This window comes from Chrysochloris asiatica, unplaced genomic scaffold, assembly GCF_000296735.1.
Source record: "Chrysochloris asiatica unplaced genomic scaffold, ChrAsi1.0 scaffold00014, whole genome shotgun sequence".
In the NCBI taxonomy this organism is placed as follows: Eukaryota; Metazoa; Chordata; class Mammalia; order Afrosoricida; family Chrysochloridae; genus Chrysochloris; species Chrysochloris asiatica.
This window is the reverse complement of record NW_006408532.1, coordinates 1893630-1903206: the sequence shown is the minus strand read 5'-3', so window position 1 is coordinate 1903206 and position 9577 is coordinate 1893630. Positions and strand designations below refer to the sequence as shown.

Sequence of the window (9577 nt, the reverse complement as noted above, 5' to 3'; positions counted from 1 at the left end):
CACTTTACAGGTGGGACTTGCCCAAGGTCATACAACCAATGAGAGGCAGTCAAAGCCTTTTTTGATTTTTCTCTCTTTTCCTTTAATTATGAATTTGTTCTCAAAAATGTTATTGTTTACAAATGCTACATACAACCATTGTTGTTGTTGTTAAGTGCCGTCGAGTCGGTTCCGACCCATAGCGACCCTGTACAGGGTTTCCGAGGGTGTAAATCCTTATGGGAGTAGAAAGCCTCATCTTTCTCCTGCGGAGCGGCTGGTAGTTTCGAACCGCTGACCTTAAGGTTCGCAGCCCGATTCGTAACATACAACCATAGTGTAGCTAAAATACCAGGAAATTTGACAAAAACTGTATAGGTTTACAAATACTACATACAACCATATTGTAGCTAAAACACCAGGAAATTTGACAAAATCAGCAACTATAAAAATACCGGGAGCAATGAAAAAAACAACACATGCTTGTAGCATGTAAACAAAACCATGAGATTCGAAGCATCATTGTAACTGGGTCACAATGACAGCTCTGAGCAGAGAGCATTTTTTGCTGTTGTGTGCCGTCAAGTCAGCCTGGCTCAGCCACCCTGTATAGGGTTTCTGAGAGAGGCTGGTATGCTCGAACTTCTAACGATGTAGTGAGCAGTACGGTACTTATCCTACATCTGCATACCAGGACTCTCAGAGCACACTGCTGTGGCTAAATACCATCAAGTCGGTTCTGACTCATAGCGACTCTACATGGGGTTTCTGAGGAGCGGTTGGTGGGTTTGAACCCTGCTGATCTTGAGGTTAGCAGTCCAGTGCTTATGCTACAGTGCCATACCAGGACTTCCCAGAGAGCATTGGAAGGTTCAAAAAGTGAATTATCATAGTTTTAGGCTTGTTGATATATTGGTGCGTGTAAGCTGGGCTTCCAAAAAGTATTTTTGCCGTTGTATAACTCTGTTGTTGTTAAGTGCTGTCGAGTCAGTTCCAACTAATAGCGACTCCATATATAGGGTTTCCAAGGAGCAGCTAGTAGGCTTGAACGGTTGACCTTGCGGTACAGTCCAGTGCTTATCCCTGCAGCACCACACCAGGACTCCATAATTCACTATAGGATATTTTTATAAAACATAATCATTTTCTGCTAAAACATTGCAGAAAATAATTTTGTATTCAGTCATTTTGGTGTCACCCAGTGAGGGTCATGCCCCCTAGTGATGCCATGGCCTGGTGGACAAATAGTTAAGGTTAGACTGCTAATCAAGAAGTTACTGGACAGGCAAATGAGTTATCTACTTATGAAGTCCACACATCACCTATATTTTACAAACAGTTGCTATTTTACAGGGGAAAAAATTTGAGGCTTGGAGAAGCTAACCAATGTGTGTAAAACCCAATTTGTAAGAAGGAGAGGTATGACAGGTCTAGAACCAGTCTCTCTGTTTTACTAAGTGTGAAGGAGTAGGGATGAATCAATCAAGTCGGGGACTCTGCTCTGGCCGCATTTCTCCCCTGAGCATCCATCCAGGCATCCCTTTGGCCTTAGGAGACAAGTAAGAGGCCTGAGTGTCCTTCTTGGAACTTCTGGAGCAGGAGGCGAGGGTGAGTCTCTTCCCTTGGGCAGAAGCTCCCTAGCAGGATTGGCTGCTTTCTGGGCAGAGGGAGGCAAGAGGCTCCTGGATTTAGTGCCAATGACATCATCTGTCAATCAACCCCAAGTCCCAAACCTGAGGGAAGAAACAGGCATTTGGTTCTCAGCCTTGCTCACTGGCTTTCTGGGAATAGGTATAATTTTCCCAGTTACCAGAGCATACCAGAACTTGCCTTGTGGGTAAGATAGGCAGAGTGGGGAACCCAGACAGAGATTGGCAAACAAGACTAGGAGAGAGGAGGAAGTTCTATTCAGAGGACAGCGATTCAGGTTTTGAGTAGGTAGGCCTCTTCGAGAAGGGGCTTGCAGTGTTCTGGATGGTGCCAATTCTCAATTCTCCCCACCTCAAACCAGCCCTCTAGAGCAGGAGTGAAGCAGCAAAAGTTTACTCCATCACCAGGAGAGAAAATAAATTTTCCTTGCTCAAATGCTCTTTTGAGGGACTTAGCCTGGGTGTCCATTGCTGTCTTGGGGTGTTTCTCCTGAGATAGGGTGCAGAGGGCCCACTAGAGGAGAGGTAGTGAGTCTGGGGTCTTTGGAGCCCTGGAGAAGAAGTTGAGCTAAGCTATTCAGGCAGATCCCGGAGACAGGCAGCCATTTTGACCCCACACATTCTACCTGAAGCCTGTTGCCAAACACCACCACCTGTGCTTTACAATCAGACCCCAAGAAAGGGTTCCGGCCAAGGGGTCCTGGAAGACACCTAGCTGTAAAGCCAGTCCAGCCAGGGTCCAAAGCCTGACTCTGCCACCTACTAGCAGTGTGGTCTTGAATAAGTGACTTTGCCTCTCACAGCCTCAGTTTCCTCATCAGAAAATTGGATACAATAACATCTTTCTTGCCAGGTTGAGCAAGATATGTAAAGATACCAAGTTAGTGCCTAGCTGAAAATAGTAATATCGACTACTTATAGGGCTCAAAGCCTAGCACTTTACATGCATCATCTCATTTATATCCCAACAAGCCTATGGGGTGGGTGCCAGAGTTGTCTTCTGTTACAGATATGCATACAGCCATTTGTCTCAGTATCAGTGCCTGATGCAAAAACCCAAAAGACTCAGAGAGGTAAAGTGACTTGCCTAAGGTCATGTAGCTGAGAAACAGGGAAGCTGTAATCCATCATAGTTACGCAGATATATTGAGCTGATAGAGCTAGCCAGAACCAGAGTCTCCTCTGGAAAATGGAAATAATGATGCCATGGGTCACTTCCTACTTCTGACAAATCCCATATTGTAGGCCTTTGTCTTCATTATCTAAGGCTTCTGTACCAGAAATATCACAAGTGGATGACTTTAACACACAGAAATTTGTTTCACAGTTTAAGAGACTCGAAGTCTGGGGGAAGGCTTTCTCTCTGTATTGGCTTTGGAGGAAGGTTCTTATCTCTATTGAGCCTCAGCTCCTGGAAAATCTTCATGGATCCTGGCATTCCTCTTGCCCCATCTCTGCTCTCCTTGCTTGTACATCTCAAAAGAGATGGACTCAGGATATACTCTACATTAATCTAGCCTCATTAACACAACAAAGAGCCTATTTCTAAATGGGATTATAACCACAGGCATAGAGGTTAGGATTTACAACACGTATTTTGAGGAGACATACTTTAATGGTAGCCCCAACCTCCAGACTATTTAGGGAAAATCTGGCTCTTTGAAACCTCCACCCTTTGAGACCCAGGAGACTGTGACCCCACCCGTTGAAACATCGAAGGCCCTGTTTCCTATACTCCTTCCAACAATTCTGCTGGTCTCTGAGCTGCTCCAGGGATGGTCCTTTTCTTAGATGACAACAGAGTTAACTCCTTTGGCCTGTTTCTTGCCTGTAGAATTCCAAGAGGCAGACAGAACTCTTCCCTTTCATTCTTTCTTTGTCCTCTTCACTCTAAGCTGATGGGTTTTCTGCTGGGGTAGTTGGGTAGAACCGTCAGTCACAGGCTTAATCTCTTTAACAAAAGATTATGCAGTCGTGTCCTTGGTGAAAATCCTAAAATGTGTCTTTAGTTTGTTGTGTGTGTGTGTGTGTGTGTGTGTGTGTTTTGCCATAAATATGTTATTTAATATTTTCATTTCATAGCATTGGACACACAGCTCAACAGATTGAAATATTAATTTCTTGTGGGGGGAGGGGAGGAGAAGAGAATGGAAAAAAGGAAATAAAAAATATTGCATCTTTCTGTTAGAGAATCTCAGCCCTCAGGCATGGGGCAAGTGCACCATTGTCCTAGCCCGTAAGAGGTGCTGAGGTCGGCCGGGTCTTCTGGGGAAGGAGGCAATCTTCCACAAGTGAGTGGCTTTAACAAATAGAAATTTATTTTCTCACTATTTAGAAGGCTTGACGTTTGATTCAAGAGCTCCAGCTCTAGGGCTTTCTCTGTAGGCTTTGGAGGAATGTCCTTGTCACTTAATAGTTTCTGCTTCCTAGTTCACCCCATCTCTCTCTGTTCACTTGGTTAATCTCTTCTTATATCTCAAAAGATATTGACTCATGATACATCCTACATTAATTCTGCGTCGTTAACACAACAAAGACAACCCATTACCATCACCTAGGGTTGTATAGCAAAAATTGTGTTGGGTGTCCTTGGCCTTCCCAGTCAGGCCCTCAGTCGCAGGTCATCTGGGGGGGCCTGCCCATCGGTGGGCTGGTTAGCTGACTGGATGAACATGGGCTGGGCGAGGTCCTGGCCTGCAGACATCATGACTTGCTGGATCTGGTAGAGCTGCCATTGGGCGTTGGTAGCAAGTGTCTGGATCTGTCCCTGTACAACCTGGGTGCCTGATACAGGCTGGGGTAAGCGAATATACTGCAGTTGGCCAGTATTCAGCTGTACCGGGATCTTCTGAATCTCTCCAAAGAATTTTCCAAATCTTTAAATTCTGTTTTCGGTTTGCACTGTTCATTTTCAAGTCCATCTTTTCCCTCTCACATTTTACTATAAATGGCAAGAAGAAACCACATGGCCCCTTTAAAATCTTGCTTAGAAATCTCCTCAGCCAGATATCCAAGTTTATCACTTGCAAGTTCTACTTTCCAGCAAACATTTGGCCATAAGCCAGATAAGTTATGCTACTGCATAAAAAGCTTTGCACATCCTGCATTGTCCAATCCCATGCTCATCATTTTCTTTTGAAGCCTTACCAGAAGCCCATTTAATGTCCACATTTCTAGCAACATTCGGTTGCCAGCACCATATGTATTCTCTAAGACAATAGAGGCTTTCTCTATAGCTCTCTTCACTTCCTTCTGAGCCCTCACCAGAACTACCTTTGATGTCTTTAATTCTACCAACAGTCTCTCCAAAGCAATCTAAAATTTGATATTGTTGTTGTTGTTAAGTATGGTAGAGTTAGTTCCGACTGGCAGCACCTCTGTATAGATTACCGAGGTATTAAATCTTAGCAGGAGCAGAAAGCCATTATCCCTTCCAGACTCTACCAACTACCCAATTAAAAATTTGCTTCCACAATTCAGGTATCTATTAGAGCAGCACCCCAACTCTTCCAGTACCAAATTCTGTCTTAGTTCTATAGGGCTGCAATAACAGAAATGCTACAAGTGAGTGGCTTTAACAAATAGAAATTTATTTTCTCACTATTTAGAAGGCTTGATGTTTGATTCAAGAGCTCCAGCTCTAGGGCTTTCTCTGTAGGCCTTGGAGGAATGTCCTTGTCTCTTAATAGTTTCTGCTTCCTAGTTCATCCCATCTCTCTCTGTTCGCTTGGTTAATCTCTTCTTATGTCTCAAAAGAGATTGACTTATGATACATCCTACATTAATTCTGCGTCATTAACATGACAAAGACAACTCATTCCCAAATGGGATTATAACCACAGGTACAGAGGTTAGGATTTACAACATATATTCTGAGGGGACATAATTCAATCCATAACAACCTTTATGTAAAAATGAAAAAGAAACAGAAGAAACAAACAAACCAACATAAAAACCCCAACACCTGGATTTGTAATACTTGCCAGTTTCTATAGTGCAAAACTCAATGATATCATGTGGGGTGGTGTCACCCAGTGTGGTAACTCATAATGTCACCCCAATCGTCACACGGACTGCCTCCCATACCAGACCATAGAGAATACTTGTTAATGTTTATTATCAATTTTAGTTATGGAATAATATGTGATACATATAGTTGTAAATTGATTAAATGTAATATTTCTTAGATTATGTGAATATTAACAACATTTTTTTGTAAAATCTTTCTACATCAGATTACAACATTGTTAGTTACAACACTATTACAGAAGTCTTTTTAAATTTTTTTCTCCTTCTTTTCTTATAGCTACTACTTCATTCTCAAAAAAGTTATTGATCTAGGTTCACAAAAACTACATACAACCATATTGTAGCTAAAACACCAGAAAATTTGACAAAATCAGCAACTATAAAAACACTGGCAGCAATGAAACAACAGAGCCAGTTTGTATCACAAGCAGATGAAACCACATGATGTGAAACATCATTGTAGTTGGGTAATAATGACAGCTCTGACTACAGCACATAAAAGGTTCTAACAGTAAATTAGCATAGAGCTTTAGCTTTGTAGGTATACTGGCATATTGAAGCTGGGCTTACAAAAAGGGGTTTTGTTGTTTAGGGATACTTTCATTAAAAACATAATAAACTTCTGCTGAAACATCACAGAAAAAATGTATAGTTTAGTGACACCTAGTCTGACAGTGGAGTCCTGGTGTGGTGCTGTGGGTTAATGCACCAGACTGAAAAGCTGTTTGAGCTGCAAGTTCAGCGGTTCAAGCTCACCAGTCACTCCGCGAAAACTCTATACAGGATCGTTATGGGTCAGAACTGACTCGACGGCACTTAACAACAACTCTGACAGGGTCACCAGGTGAGGTCTATACCACCTCCCTTAGTGATACTACTGTGTTGTTGTTAAGTGCCCTCAAGTTGGTTCTGACCTATAGCAAGCCTGTATAGGGTTTCCAAGGAGTGACTGGTAAACTTGAACCACCAACCTTGCAGTTCAAACCAACTTTGCAGTTCAGTGTATTAACGCACAGCGCCACACCAGAACTCCAACGCCCCTGTAAAGACTTCTATTGTGTCTGATTTTAAGCTACCAACAATTGCCTTGCAATTCAAAATATTTAAAAATCCGGTAAAAAAAAACAACCAGTTGTCATCCAGTTGACCCCAACTCATGGGGCCGCATTGTGCTCCATAAGGTTTTAATGGCTGAAATTTTGGAAGTAGGTTCCCAGTCCCTTCTTCTGAGGTGCCTCTGGAAGGGCTCATCCCTTCAGTCTTTTGTGTCAGTGGATCAGGGACTCCATTTAAAAATCAACTCTTGGCCTTGCTACCTCCGAGACCCAGCATCATGGACGGTACCTGACTTTAATAAACCTGTGGGCTGGGTGGGCGGAATGGAGAACCAGGGTGTGCCTCCCAGACCTTATCGGGCCACCAAATTGGTGAAGCTGTGGATTGGCTTTATGACCTATTAAGAAATAATAGCAATTTTGGTCCTGAAGTTACAAGGCAACAGACTATCCAACTGCTGAGAAATTTCTTAAGAATCATGTAATTGAAGATATCAAAGGCAGATGGGGATCAGAAAATCTTGATGACAACACTCAGCTATTCAAATTTCCTACAACTTCTCCACTTAAAGCTCTTCCAAGAAGACATCCAGAATTGAGAAAAAACAGCATAGACAACTTTTCAAAAGATAAAGAGAACATTTTTAAATTACGAAACTTATCTTGTAGAACTCCTAAAAAGCATGGATTACATTCCTCTCAGGAAAATACAGAGGAAATAAAGTGTGAAATAACTGATGAAGACCAGGAAAACTCAGTTGATAGCAAAGAAATAAGACAAGAAGATGCTGAAGAAGTTTGGAGATAAGCTATTCTGATCTACCTGCAAACGCTTTTAGGTGTCTCATCCCTAGAGGAAGTCATAAATCTAAGACAAGTAATTCCTCAGTGTATAATGGACAACATGACCAATACAAATAAACATGGAGTGTTATAGTACAAGACAAATTAGATGACCTCCCTCACTGGGTATTATCTGCCATGAAGTGCCTAACAAATTGTCCAAGAAGTAATGATATTAAAAATCCAATTTATGTTGGATTTGAAAGAGATGTATTCAGAACAATTATAGGTTATTTTCTAGATCTCCCTGAACCTCTACTTACCTTTGAATATTATGAATTATTTGTGAATATTTTGGTTGTTTGTGGCTACATCACAGTTTCAGATAGACCCAATGGGATACATAAAATCCAAGATGATCCACAGTCTTCAAAAATCCTTTATGTAAACAATTTGAATTTCTTCAAATCAACTGACAGTCTCCTTCTCAGTCTGCTTCATAAAGACAAAAACAAGGAAGAATCAGATTCTACTGAGAAACTGCAGAGAAGTGATCCAGGATTTCAAGGAAGATATCCCATGAAAACGCAGCTAGTAAATTTAAGAAACAGAAGAGCCAGTGCTAATGACATAATGGGAGGAAGTTGTCATAATTTAATAGGCTTAAATAATAATGCATGCTCAGTCTTCTAACATCAAACTAAGGTGCTACTCTCAGGAAGGAATTGTAGATATACCAGACAATTCAAGTAAAGAGGTCTCCAGTGTCTTCTGTCAATCTGTTTCTAATATAGAAACACAAAATAATAAACAATTTTTAGAATCCAAACCCTTATTGAATCATTCAAAGGAAATGATTCAAAAGCCAGTCTCTATTGGTTCTAAGAGAACCTCTACTTCAGGTGTTCAGGACCAAGAAGAGTTATCTAATGGGAAATGCAAACCAAAGCAGCTTTGTAGATCTCAGAGTTTGCTTTTAAGAAGTAGTGAAAGAAAGAATAGTTACATCAATACACCAGTGGCTGAAATTACCATTAAGCCAAATCATATCACTCATTTTGGACAAATCAGCTCAAGTGTACTAACAGCTATGGAAAGTCAACCTGGAAAGTCTAGTACATTCAATAAAAGACTCTGCAAAAGTACAATAGCACTTTCAGAAAATTCCTTTTCTCCAACTTTTATGTTGACTGGCTCACAAAGTTTGCTGCAGCCTCATTTAGAAAGGGGTGCCATTGATGCTCTACAGTTGTATTGCTTGTTACTTCCCTCACGGAGTCGTAGAAAACTTCAACTTTTAATGCAAATGATTTCTTGAATAAGTCAAAATGTTGATATGCCCAAACTCCATGATGCAATGGGTACAAGATCACTGATGATACATACATTTTCTTGGTGTGTGCTATGCTGTGCAGAAGGAGTAGATCTGATGAGCTGCTGGCTGCAAGATTAGTTTCTTTCTTAATGGATCATCATCAGGATATTCTTCAAGTACCCTCTTACTTCAGAGTGCAGTGGAGAAACATCTTGACTGCTTAAGAAAGGGTCATATTAAAATTCCTGGAAATGGATAGATTACTCCATTGCCAATTTATTCATATTGTAAGCAGATTAGTGCAGAAGAGTGATGAACAAAAAAATTCTACCTCTCAACTGCAATTGCAGAACTTTTAGAGAATATTATTAACAACAATAGTTTGCCTCTAAAGGAGAAAAGGAAAAAACTAAAACAGTTTCAGAAGGAATATCCCTTGATATATCAAAAAAGATTTCCAACCACAGAAAGCGAAGCAGCACGTTTTGGTGACAAGCCTACAATCAAGCAACCAATGCTGATTTTAAGAAAACCAAAGTTTCGTAGTCTAAGATGTTGAATTTAAAATGATGTAATACTTGTAGAACTGTAATAAATGAAGCCATATCTGAGAATCCATCTACTAAAAAAAAAAAAAGAAAAAAAAAATCAACTCTTGTTTAACAATCAGCTCTCACCAACCAGTGTGTGCCAGCTCTATCACACTATGGATCCTACCTATTCCTGCCTCCCCAAACCTATAAAGGCGTAGCCCTGGCCTCACTGCC

At 41.0% G+C, this 9577-nt stretch overlaps 1 pseudogene; it reads left to right on the top strand.

The window, feature by feature from the left end:
- The first annotated feature begins 5183 nt into the window (after positions 1 to 5183).
- On the top strand, positions 5184 to 9369 carry LOC102820192 (annotated as a pseudogene).
- Positions 9370 to 9577: the final 208 nt, after the last annotated feature.